Raw genomic sequence first — 14062 nt, 5'->3', positions numbered from 1 at the left:
ATGCAAGGTTCAAACGTGTCACTGACCGATTTTTAAAGATAATGGTAACTCGGCTAATGTACTTGGAGCTATAAACACTGTCTAGATTCAACTTCATTGCCCACAGCTATGTGCAGGAGACCTTGACGACAAGTTTTGTATCAGAACTTTTTCAATCATGATTCGTTAGTATGGATGAATCATTTTGCGAGAATTTTGCTCGGAAACCAAAGTGTCCATATAACACAGGAGCGACTGTACATATGATTTGTCCATTAGAGCCATGATCACGTTTAGTGGGCCACCACAACTATGCAAAAGTTAAAAAAAAATGCTGCAATGGCCTCCCTACCAAAGATTTGATAACCATATTCTAGCTATAAGAAAACTGAGCTGCTCAATCTCATTTAATTGCAGCCTGTGCAGCAACAGCCTAACTGTAATCGAACTAGAAGCTAGAGAGGAACTAGAGAGGAGAACAATGGTAAGCCACTGCTCATAAGGGAGCGTGATACAAAGTGCGTATTTTAAAGGTACAGCTGCACACGAAAGTTACCTCTTGCTTTAACCGTGACATTTGATACATATGACGACTATAGGAATATTTGCTGAGCATCGAAGAAGCAAATGTTCTCTAGGGAATCACATTTTGAGCACCTATAACAGCCCGGGAAGCAACAATCAGTACTGCCCATGAATCATATTTGCGCGTGTATAATAAAGACCTAAAAATACAAAACTGGTATGGTGTTCAAAGTGTATATCGCCATTATACACAGCTTGTGAAGAAGCACTCCACTATGATTGGATGTCATCGAAGACAACACAAAGCACTCTTTTCCAACGGAAAATAAAAAATAGCTGCACAGCATCCAGACCTCATTACCATTTGTCAATAAAATGACAAAACCACAGTCGCAAAAGCAAATAATGGTGATCGCCTCTGCATAGTTTTCTGCAAGTCTAAAGAAACCAGAACCGTCTCAACATTGGATTATTGGTTATTTTAAAAGAGTGCTAGTGAATACACGTGAAAATGAGACAGTAGCAATGTAAAACCCAAAATAGCCGCGTGTCAGTACGCTGTATCTGGTTTAGTCATGAAAGTACTCTATTTTCAGAACTGAGCATAGTTGCAGCAGTTACACTGGCTCCTTATTCCTACTATTGTCTTGTTTTTAATTGCACAAGTAACTATGCCTGAATTTTAAAGAAAATCACTTGGGGGTCAGCAGCTTCTTACTGTCACTGTTTGCATCCCGCCTCTTTGCAAGATAACGAAACACCAGCTATTTGTGCCAGCCCCATTCTAAAGTAAATAATCACAAAACCCAAGCTTTGCTAAAGCTCGTGACATCGATGCCTAAATTTGAGAAAATTCTGCGCCTAAAAGGTAGTCATCAGATGCTCCGATAAATACTGAGCTGCTATTTTCGTACAAAGATTTCAGTTCTTGCCTATGCCCACCAATCATTTGCACAAAAATACCTACAAGTGTTGCAGGGGCACCTTTCTTTGCGACTTAACTCTGAACTGTTTGGTACTGCTTGTAGATTAAACTGATGCAACCTTGGAGTTCTTCATAGATTAGAACCTGGATAGAACAATATCCAGTCAGGGTTGATACCAAACAAATCATTATGAATAAAATGTATGTCGTTCGAAATACTGACTCCAATAATGATGGGTGAAAAAGGCAATGAAGTATGTGATGCTTTGAAATTAAAGCAGCTGTTATATTTTCACAAATAGTGACAGCACGTTTATACTGCACCCATCGAAGTTATGCCGCAACGAACCGCAGAACATGCAAGAACTGACAGCCGTTGCTTTCTCTGTTTCACTCGTGTTCCAGTGACAAAGAGATTGCGCCATTGACTGAAAGCAACAAATAATCAGATTGGAATTCCAAATGTGGCGCTCGAATCTATGACGGCAGAATACAAGTATACACTTCAGAAGTTTTGAGCGCATTCATTTGCTGCGACGCGCATGATAAGCAGAAATATGTTTTTTGTTGGGAACCACGGCATTTTAGAAAAAAGCAACTTGATTTTTTTATGCTAATAGCGATGCCGCATACCTCGTTCTGCGAACATGCATGGAATTAAGAGTGGCCAAAATGCTGCACATATCCAGACTAAAATGACACAAATGCTTCGGAAAGCACTAAAATAAGAGTGCCGAAAACCTACAGCCGCTTGGAAGGTGTACTTCAGTGCAGACGCAAGCAGACTTGTACAGAGCGCTCGTGCGGTGTTTTGCGGAATGAAGGCGAACTTATAACACAGGGAGTGGGATTGACAGACAATGCAGGCGCTCAAGCACTGGCGCATAGTCATATAAAACAACCCATACACTAGCAGCGCGTCGTTAAGAAAACTGCGCTAATGTTTTGCTCCATTCCGCAGCACAGTGCTCCAGCGCTCAGCGGTAACAAAGCCGCCATACCAAGTGACAGAGACTGGTTGGGGTGAATTTGAAATTGTCATTAAAATATACTTCATGGATACCACAGAAAGACCGGTCACTGTGACGTCTCATTACTTCTTGGACAGGAGTGTGAATTTGCCTTGACAGTCTTTGGGCTTTAATAGTGCACTGTGTGTGAAAATTCGTTGGTCATATCAGAGTAGTGGCTTAAACCGTCAACTGAGTGAAAGCTCGTTAGCATTCTTAAATCTGAATGCGTTTTTAAAACATGCCACATTTTGGTCATAGCACAGTGAAGCCCACTACAGAGAAGTTCACTGTTAATTTCATCTTTTTACATGGGTGGATTTGGGCAGAGGGCAGATAGGGTGGCGGTTCAAAATTAAAAGTTATTCTGAGTCTGAATCTGAGCTACTTTTCAAAGCCCCCCCCCCCCCCCCATGTTTTTTTTTTTTTTGCCTAAGAAAGTTCGATAAGATACTGTAACAGTTGGACTGCCCACCTCAAGAGTCACCTATAAATCTGCTCTTTGTCTGTAGTACCCAAGGCCCCACTGTCCGATAACCCATGCATCGAAGCAAAGTGATGCAGGTGCAGAGAGACCTGGATTTCTTCACTTCATCTGCCACTTCGTTTCGATGCGCAGCTGTTTTGCACGCTCTGGTGCTCCGAAGAACACTACCACATGCTATGCTCGCATGTTCACCCCAAGACTTGGCGACTCTGTGCAGCCACTTTTTGATCGAGACAAAATGTAAAATCGGCTTTGTTCTCAGTTTTCAGTGCACTTTAAAGAACCCCAAATATTCGAAATTAATTCGGAGCCTTTCACTACTATGAGCCTCTTATTCCACACTGCTGGTTTGCGAGTAAAAATCGGTCAGTCACTAGTGATAACAAACTTTCATTATTTCTCCATTAATTGCGTCTCCACTAATTACTTGTCTTCATATTGACGCTTGTTTTTTAGTTGTCTCACTTTCATTTCATTCCTTCCTAAGTCCATTCTCTTGGATCTGCCATTCATTTTACAATAGTTTCCTTTCTCGATTTAGCTTGGCTTGGATTTATTAGAAAATTTGACCTGACAGGTTAGATTGGATGTACTTAATCCTCATTTGGTGTCAAGTTCCTGTGCACATGCGTATGGCCTGCAATGACAGTGAGAGCACCACTCTAGCTGCGGGGACAGTGGGGGCATATTCAAAATTCTGCAAGTGCGCTTTCCCTCATAACAATGTTGCCCAACACCACATGGCTGACCATGCATTTCCAGCTGAAACAAAGCAAGAAGGACTAGATTTGTTTTATTCTTCTAAAATACATTTCGTTCATTCTATCCACATCCTTAGCACCTGTTCTGTACCCCTCGCAATTTTTTTTATAGAGAATTCGGCGATCTTGTCGTTGGCAACGTAGTTATGCGGGAAAGCGCACTTGCAGACTTTTGAATATCCTCTATTGACTGCTCCCAAGCAACCTGAGGAAGATATTGTATTCTTCTGTCTAGAGTGCCCGAACAGCACACCAGGGAAAACGCTGGGATCATTTACAAGTAGCCTATGGCTTGAAACAGCATATTATTGTGCATGCACATTCCCATGGATTGTATTTAGCTCCCCGTGTCTCTGAAAGCTATATCGGGCCCTCCAGAGTGGCGATTACCTCAGTTGCAACACCAAATGTGCCATTCGAGTGCTCTGGGTAGATGTGTGGGTGCCTGTACGCATAGGTGGGCTCAGCTGCTACGTGATGGGATGTCAGCATTGATCATCAACTGGTCAGGGAGCACTGGGAAGGTTATTCTGTAAATGAATGTCGTATGATATAATATTTTTGTTGCGATGAGGTATTAAGAACAAAAAACCGAACATGCCACAATGTCTAGAAAATGCTGTTCTTTTGCGGTGGACAGTGGTCTGAACCTTTAAACGCCCGGTTATTTTGCTGGACTATTCTTTTCTTGCACTGATGATTCTTATTGCACTTCCTTAGGTGACTGTCTACCATAACTTGAAGCTTTTCCAAAGGGAGACGAACGTCATGCTTGGGAAAAAGCAGCTTGTGTCAGAATCATATGATGAGTTGGTGAGTGCTTTTAATTCTGTCGTTGCTTAATAGACTGAATCTACTGAACGTCCTGTGCACAGCTTTGCGTTCCTACGAACTGCATGCCAAACTGAGAGCGGCTGTTCTGCTTGCCAATGCAGCTATCATCTGTAGAATATGGAGCAGTAGCTGATGGCCACTCATTTGGTTCCTATGTTTTTCAGTATATATTCATACCATTAATTGTGAAACCTAAGTTGCTGAGCAGGAAATCTACCACATTTTTTTTTTAAATAGGGTGAAGTCATGCTAGGCTATAGAATTTTTTCTTCCTGCTGTAATCGTGATGCTTGCCCCGCTGCCCAAAGCTTAAGTCGCCCTTTGGGAAATGCCAGCTTATATTGTCGGGGGCTGGAGTTCATTTTTCGGTCCTTTCCATTTTGTCCTTGTGTGGAATTGCCACTCCCATCTTCACTGGCTTTGTTTGTTTTATTTACCAGAAATGTCCAGGACAGTCTCAGGGGCTAAATCTGCTAATAAGAAGCTTAAAGAGTCCCAAGGAACTGCTTAAAGGTCCAGTAGTGCAACAACAGATTACAGCATTTTGATTACACAGTCAGTAACGAACTGAACCAATAACTTGAAAACCTATAATATTAAGTTTTGTGTATGCCTGCGACCCTAAGAGCATTTGCCTGCAACCCTAACAGCATTAAGACAAGAGTGCAGTGGTAAATTCTCCTCAACAGGAAATGTACTCATTTTCTGACCAACACAGAATTACTAGTTGCAATGTTGCTGTTCCTTACAGTTGATAGCTTTATGCTTGCGTCACTTACCATAAGTCTCCAACTAGTTAAAGGGACAGTGAAGAGAACTCCATCCATTTTTTTTTTGTTAGCAAAATCTGATATTTCGGCACTTCATGGCTTGGTTGCTGCTTGTCTGAAAGTGAAATATGCATTTATTTCAAAGAAATTTGGGTTCGAAGTTTTCCCGCCCTCTGATTCAAACTCGGCGCACTCTTATGACGTCACGGCAACCTCTTATGACGTCACAGGACAGAGTGACATGAAACATGACGTAAACGCAGACTCCGTGATTTCTGGCGGTAACGGTGCGGTTTAGCGGCAGCTGAAATGAAAGCTACCACCGCCGCTCGCTGAAGGGATCTATCGGGGGTCGCTACTGTCGCATCGTTTACGTTTATTTGGGGGTCTTGCCAGCGTTACGATGGATCCTATTCCTGAACCCGGCAACGAAGTTCTCGCAAAAACTCCGGACTGCATTTCAGCGACCTCAGCCCCAAAGAGCATGCGATGCTTTTGAGGGAGCACGGTTAGGTTACGCGCGGGCACGTCATTTCCCCCTTCCTCAGTGAGCAGCCGTTGCTAAATAAATATCTCAACCCCAGTGTGGGGAGCTGTGAGGGGTGAGGATAAGTTCGGCGCGTCGTGCCCATCGGAGGCTGGCCAAGGCTTTGGGACCAATTAATTGTGATTCCTTGAAATGCGCTGTTGAACGGTGCAGCAGGTGGCATCGAGGAGGTTTCTCGCGGTTGCAAGGGCGAGGTTATTTATTTTCTTTTGCCACTAAACACGGATGAGTGCTCAAGGGCACTCGCGTTTAAAGTTGGCAGCTTGCAAGTAAAGCCAACGCACGATGCTTCAACGGGTTCCGCGCTTTTCCGGAGGTACGGGGTCCACTGGATCGGGCTCTCTCGCCCACTTGCATATACCTTCAGATGTGTACTGTGAATGGATTAAATTATCCGAGCGCTCGAAGAGAAAAGCTCCACCCAACTGCCGAAGCTATTGAATGGAGCCGCAAACAAACGAGTTGGAGGAGAGTGGAGTCACGGTCTCTGCAGGTTTCAAATCTTTTTTTCTTAACTGCCTTGTTTGTTGTCTCGCGTCCCTAATAAACGATTTCGGTTAAGTAGTTCGAAGTTGACTGGCACAGCCGGGAACGTTTCGCCGGCCGGGTGTACGAAGGCACAAGATCTCTTTATACTGCTAACTGCCTTGTACAAGCACCAACCATCGTGCCATCAGAGTTTTTCGTCGACCGTGGCGATCATCTGACCAGCCTTAACAGGCTCTTTCAAAGGTTAACTAGCACTTGAAGCGGCACTTGGAGTTCCTCTGCTGTTCGGCTCTTGTAAATCGAGGCGCGTCAAAAACAAAACCACAGGCCATGCAAAGCTCATAGAAACGAAGCGCCATAAAAACCCAAAACTCTCCTGGCTGCCTGTGGCGCCACCAAGCATCGGTTTTCTTTGCTTACAACACTCAGGTTGCCTTTTGTCTGTCTTCCTTGTGTGATAAAAGTGCACTATCAGTATCAAAACTAACTTCAATATAAACCGCGCAACCTTCCTTTGTCAGCCTCAGAGATTCGTGGCTTCCATAGAGTAACCAAAATCCCTCCAAAGTGGCATCTCTTGTCCTGTGATCATCACGCTTGTACTTGCGAGATTGGCCTGTGGCGGCGATACCTGTATTTTAGTTCTTGCTATTTTCTACCTTACAAGAGCTTTGTTTTCAGTAAGAGCGGCGTTTTTGAGATCAGGAGCTAGTATTGTAACGATACAAGCCAACGTCAATTTCTCCTCAGTGTTCCTTTAAGTTGGTCTGGGGCTCATTTTGTGATGGCAACCACGTATTGACACCATCGTCTGCAGAGTGAAGTCACTACATAGCACAGGCTTTACTCTTCAGCTCTAGTTGCTCCTGTCTTGCACCAGCCACAATCATTCTATCCCAGTATTTTTATAATCTCAGCACTTGATCGAAATTCTCTCCCGCTTTCAGCTAGTTCCTTTTCATTGTTGTCTACTTTTTCACTCTGACAGGAAATTCTTGCCCGCTTTCAGCTAGTTCCTCTTCATTGTTGTCTACTTTGTCACTCTGACAGTCCAGTAGTCTGCTTGGTTCTTTATATCTCCCGCTGGAGTCCATTTCCTCGATTTAATTTTTGCTAGTGTATTTTTGCCTCTCATTTGTTTTCTGTCCATGCTTCTGTCTTTGTTTGAATGAAACACTTAATGTTCTGTCTTCCACCTTTTGCTGTGCTGTCCTGAGCTTCATTTAATTGATGTTAGCCTCCATGTTACGACCCCATAGATAAGCACTGGTGCAGTGCATCAATTACTATACACTTCCATTTTGAGGATACTGATAATTGTTCGCTCATAAGTGGCAGTGCGTGGAAGTTGCACTCCAACCAGTTCCTTTTTTCCTTCTATCTTCTTTCTTGTGGCCCAAACCTGCCTTGATTTCCAGGCCTCCAGCGATGGGCTCTCACTTCTATTACTACACTATACCAGGTGTTTCAGGGAAGCCCGCCACTAATATTAGAAATAGAGTTTTTGACGTAAAGAGAAGCTTTTTGCAGCATAGACCAGTGTTCGTGGATGTTCAAAACTGTCGAATTATGTTTACTAAAAAATTGACTAACTAAAGTAGTAATAGTTTAATTTTTAACTGTTATCGATAGGCTCCCGATTGCAGTTAGATATTTGTAGCTGGAAATTAGTTGCAGCCATATCAGTTTTTAGAATTTCTAAAACGCAGTTATCCTCTCCACTGCGGCTTTACTAATTTGGGCCATTTCTCACACCATTCGAAGACTGTAAGCTTACAGGAGGGCGCAAAGCGATGTCAATCAAATTACGTTACTCTGACGCACGTACCATGCGACAGTCTCTGCTCTTCCCGTGCTGCGGTGCTCCCCGCTCTCCGCCACTTTGCAGCTCCAGCGCAGGCGGGGCAGAGATTGTTGCATGGTCGTGTGTCGATGGAGTGACACGAGATGACGACATGGCATGGAAGCTTTTGACAGGGATGTCTGCTTTATGTCCATAACCTGTGATGAAGGTGTCTGCATGGCTAACATTTTGCTTTGGTCCACAGATATTTTCTGAACCAACGGGCGTGATGCATCAGCACCTAACAAATACGAGGCCGCTTACTGTGGGCCCATTCAAGCATGAGTTTGACTTTGAGTACTCATTTTTTAGAGCGTGGTCTGGATGGCTCTAGTGTAGAACCTGCAGTAAAATAGGCAGCAGCATATGTATTGCAGAGAGTAGACAGCAAAGCTGCTCTGCATAGCAAGCAGATTGTCAGCGTATACGTGGCATGGCAAAATGGACACATGCCACACTAAAGCATTTCAGGCATGACTTAGACAGATCTTGTCATTATTGTATCAATATAGGTTTTCAGAAACAATACACTCGCATGTCAGTAACACTAAAATTAAATTCATTCTCATGATCTTGTAGATTGTTTGCACTTTTCAACACGACTTAGAGACACCGTTCTTTGAAATTCTAGGGGAAGAAATAGCATACTATAAAGGGCACACCACCCACCTTGGCACCTAGGAATTTTAAACAGAAAAGAAAAATGAAGTTAGCAAAAAGAATTTTGTTTCTCATCCTTATCATTTTTCCCATGCAACATATTCTGCTGGGAGCTACCAGACTGCGATAGCTGCCTGCAGCACTTGGTACAATCAGTACAACCATGCTGACGGCGCATCATTCCGTCAGACTACACCTAGAAATTACTTTCACATGGAGGCCTCATCGCCCCACAACGCTGCCTTAGGGCTGCGCACTGACCTTGCTTGCTAGGGGTTCACACCAGAAGGGACAAACCCTTATCAGAACAATCCCCTGCCACGCAAAAGCCAGATTGAGTTGTGCTGAAGTTAGTGGTGCGGTTTGCACAGCACCAAAACCGCAGAGACAGTTGCTTTGAAAGCAGTCACCAATTGTCATAAAAAGGTTGAACCTTGTTTCCAGTTTACCATCACGCAGTAACCTCACAATAAAATGGGAGGTATGAGTTATTTCTGCAATTTCCTCTGCTGAGAACCAGTTGGAAAAGCAAGTCAGCGTGAGTTGTCTCACACCCACTGCCGCGGGTGGTGCGCAAGGAGTTACATTGCAAACTGCTGGCCAGACATTCATTGCCGTTAGTCAGGCAACAGAATAACTTGGGGTGACATCTGCCTGTAAAGTGATTTACCGCCTTGTTTTATTCTGGTTGGACCGCAGCGGTGCCCTAGTCGTTTGAGCATCCGCTTCGCATGCGGGAGGTGTGGGGTTCGATCCCCAGTGCCGCCGGGTACCCACCGGTGATACAACGGGTACAAGCTTTCCTCTGCCTGATGCTCAGCCTCATTCGGGTGAAATACTTAGGAAAGGGGTCTTTGACCCCACCTTGAATAGAAGAAAAAACCTTGTGCAATGGTACTTTTAGGGCCACAGATTCCCTTGCGCCATAAAAATTCAACATCATCATTTATTCTGGGTGGTTCCTGCCTGTCATCAGGTGACGATGTGGGGTGTCATCCAGACTTTTAATGTCTTACATGTATGAAGATTTTGCTGTGCCTGGGCTAATTTGTTGTAAAATGCGTTTCGCAACAAAATTGGAGGATACATAACTAGGGCTGTACTGTAGATTGGAAAACTTGACAGAAAAATGCTGGTGTTATGTAAGGCTCGCACATTGTTAAAATCTTTAAAAAAAAAGGAAGGCCGGCTCTTACATGATTGTATACATAGAGTACGTTGTCCCCTACAGTTCTACACAAAAAACACCCAGGGTCACTTAATTGAGGAATACTGTTACTGTCACTGGAAGGGCAGCTCTGAGGGTTTTCTGAAGTTACTGTATTGTAACAAAACATATACTGTAGGTTTTTCCTACTTCCACCTAGTTTGGCAGCCATGCGATATTTCATTCTGGCGTAAGTTGGTGTTAAAGTTCGCTGTTTCCATTGCCTCAGTTCAGACTATTACTTCTATGGGCAACACTGAATTTTAGTGCGAAAGCACCAATACGGACGTTCAGAGCCTAGCAAAATTTTTTCTTGCTGGTTCTTGTTTAGCAGAAGAATTGCAAAGAAAAATGTCAATATCTATTACTGGGAATCGAATCTGCAGTGGCACAAACAGGTCAGCTGCAAAAGCTGAGCGAGAACGAGAGCACCACGCTATCACCGCAGACGAACGCGTGTCGTGCTAAACTGCAGCACATATTTGCACTGTGCATTGTGTAGCGTCGCCTTCATAAACTTCCATTTGCAGCGCTGTGCGCTCTGTCCCATGGCACTGTCTGCTCATTGTCATCTTCTATGTAGTACAAATTCGTGGTTTTGCACTGACTCGAACGTAGTGAATATTGTCTGTAATCTTTTTTAATGTCACAAATATTCCCCGTATGTTGGTTCCCGCTTCTCACTTCACTAACAAAGTTCCAAGGCTTGTATTGCGTTGTCTCGGGCATTTTGTGAAAGGATTCATCGTTTTCAGTTACTAGTTCAGAGATTCTTTTCCACTAATGCTTTTCCACTAATGTTGGTGCTGTCATCGCTTCATGAAAAACATCGTACCCTAGCTGCCGACTTTCTTTTGCCGTTTTCACTGTTTTAAAATGGTTCCACTCAGTATTATGAAGAATATTTTGTGGGTGGAGAGAGGGGACTTAAAGGAATGTGGTGTGGCTATCTACTTGAAATGTTCGAAATACCTCCTCAGTTGCTGTTTAAGCTGGAGTAAAAAAGCAAGTTCGAAACTGCAAAGAGTAAAAAGTGATTTTGGCACTCATTCACTTTTGGTGTTCCAGTTGAGGAGAACAAAGAGAAGACTCTGCACGCCATCCTCTCAGCTAAGAGCAAGATTCAATTAGAAGTGGCTGACCCCAAGGAATGCCTCAAGGTGGCCAGGGAAACTATCGACAAGTACAAGGCAGAAATTGCGAAATTGGAGTCGCGGGACGATGCAAATACTGGAGGTGGTGCGGCGGCTCCCAGTGCTGCATTCCTGACAAGTCTTTAATGTGTCTCCAGGTGTGCAACAGCTTTCCACGAGTATTGCTTTGTGTCAGGTGTAAGGTGTGGACATTGCTGACTGGTGCTTTGAGTGGCGTTTGAAGATGTTGGGGATGACAATAAACTCTTGTGTGCACATGTTCTGGCTCATCTTTATTTCATGCTTTCACCATGTGATCATTTCCAGCTTACCTAGTGTCACAGAGACGTTCATCCTGATGCACAGGGTATTACTGCGATAGGAATTGAATGCATTACCTGTTGCGGTTACTTCAGCAGCTTTTAACTGAAAGCTGGAGGTATCAGTCAGAGGTACAGCTGTAAAAAGCCAATGTTGTCCTACTAGTTTAGAGTTGCCTCTTGTGTTTCTGTGCTGGATTCTGGGGCACTACATTTTCATGACATGTCCGAAGCAATGCTTTATTTTTTTTACTTTTTGGTATTTACTACATTACTTCATAGCTTCGCCAGACACCTTGCGGGAAAAATTCCAAAAAGCAATCTGCTCTTTTTTATCATTATGTGAATCCTGCTGACCAGGAAACGAGAAGCCTTAGTCAACCGTGTAAGAAGATTATTGGTTTGCTGCTATTGGGAATGTTCGTAAATAAAGTTTACCCATGCATATGTATTTTCACAATAGCCTTTGCACTGCATTCAGTTTGCCTATGACATATGCTGCCACCTCTCTGTTTATTTTTTTGTGAGGTCTGTCTGCTAAATTTTACAGCTTCAAAAGTTCGCTGTATGAATTTTCTGACTTTTTCATCAGAAGGTAACGAATGGCTCTGGAAGGCTTCACGGAAGAAGGGCCTCATCCTCTTATTGTCCAAAATTCTGTTTTTTTTTTTACACACAAGCTCTGCCTTTCCTTTGCAGCGTTTACCTTGCTAGAAATCCAAAGATATTTTTTGAGCATCAGTCCTACCACGTTTACTATAATGTTGCAGACAGTTCCTTACTGAAGGCAGACACTTTACTTCTGAAAGGTGTGGGGTTGAATTGGGGAGATAAATAGGTTCTCCCCACTTAATCGCGGCTGAGAGTTCAAAACCGCTGGACCCCACTCCGTGATCGTGTGCGCTACCGAGCGCACGCCGAGCACGGCGGGCCTTGCTCTGATGGAACAAAGGAACGACACATTGGCTGACACAAACAGGCATTTATTGCTACAGCAACAATAATGCCTGCTAGCAACAAAACACGCTAAGGAATCGAGGTCGTCCGACTCACCAGCAAAGATACGACCGAATGTTCACCCACGCTAGGGCAAGGGATACTCCGAGGCCTGGACGAGACGAAATACGGGAGCCAGTCTTCGCGCTGCTTCCTCGCCCCGCTGGCGAAGAGGAGAGCCGCGAGCGACATGCCCGCTCACGCCGACGATCCCAGTCGAACAGCCCCCTACTCTCCTGTGCGCGAGCTGCACACCGTCTCTTGCGCTGCGACGCTGGCGCCCTCTCTTGGTTGTTAAGGTATCTAACCAAGGAATGTGCGCCTCCTCGAGGCGAGGCTGCACGGTGCATCGCGGGAAAGCAAACACAGGGGACTGCAGGGGAGATCCCCACAAAGGGGTGGTGCTTGTATATGTATGTTCATTGCAATTGTTGGTTCTATGCCAACCTATTCTGCATCTTATGATCACATGCCTGACTTGTTGGACTAGCACGTTAGGCTGGTTGGTTGCATGTTCGTGAATGGGGTTTTTGTTTCTTGTTGCAAAGCTTACAGATTTGTATGGTTTTCAGCAGTAACTGCTTAATGCCACGCTTCCAAGATATGGCTGAAACAGCTGACTTGTAGGCTCAGGGATGTCGGGGGCCTACAGAGCTATGAATATCAGCATCTATATCGCATAATGCCCAGCTGTATCGTTCGTCCCTTTTCATGCAACTTTTCCAAGTTCACAATAGCAGGCCCACTGTCGTGAACTTTTTGTGTTTCCAGTTGTATCTTTTCAGATTTAGAATGTTATACATCATGCTGTGCAGGCAGGGGCTTATCATTTTTCAATATTTTAGGTTGCCCCAAACTACTTTGTATGTGTGTATCTTGTCAGAGCCCGAAATGTGGGAAGGTGCACATCGGCAAGAGCGCTTGGTCTGAGAAGTTACTTCCTCTCCCGTGCGAGGCGGCCGAAGTGGTGGCTCGCCTCTCACGGGAAGAGTGTGATGACTAGGAGAAGGTAAAGAGTGCACTGCTTAGAAAGTACCGGCTTTCTGCTGAAGCCTTTAGGCAGCGATTCAGGCAGGCAAAGAAAGGAGGAGAGTCGCATACTGAATTCGCCTACCGGCTTAAAGTGAACTTAAACGAGTGGCTTAAGACCGCTGAGGTGCACGGAAGTCACGACAAGGTACTGGAGTGCATCGCACTAGAGCAGTACTATAGCGCGATTCCAGAAGATCTGAGAATATGGCTGCAAGATAGGATAACAGATATAGACCAAGACAAAGCAGCACAGCTAGCAGACGAGTATTACGTTCGCCGAAACCTCCAAAGCAAGGCAGGATACGATAACAGGTTAGGAAAGAGAGAAACCTATTTAAAGAGAATCCCCGACCGAAGGGTGCCACCAGCACGCCGAGATCGCCGAACAGAGGAAGCGGGATCAAAAGGAGGAGGTAGCGAAAACAAGATGGAGTCACCCAAATCTACCGATTCGCCGAAACAGCAGGTACCTGTAGCTCGCGCGTTTGAAGCGCGAAAGCCCATTGTCTGCTATATTTGCAACAAGGAGGGTCACATCTCAGTG

Source organism: Amblyomma americanum, chromosome 1 (genome assembly GCF_052857255.1).
Source record: "Amblyomma americanum isolate KBUSLIRL-KWMA chromosome 1, ASM5285725v1, whole genome shotgun sequence".
Taxonomy (NCBI): domain Eukaryota; kingdom Metazoa; phylum Arthropoda; class Arachnida; order Ixodida; family Ixodidae; genus Amblyomma; species Amblyomma americanum.
The sequence above is the reverse complement of the archived record's forward strand: the minus strand, read 5'-3'. Positions refer to the sequence as shown.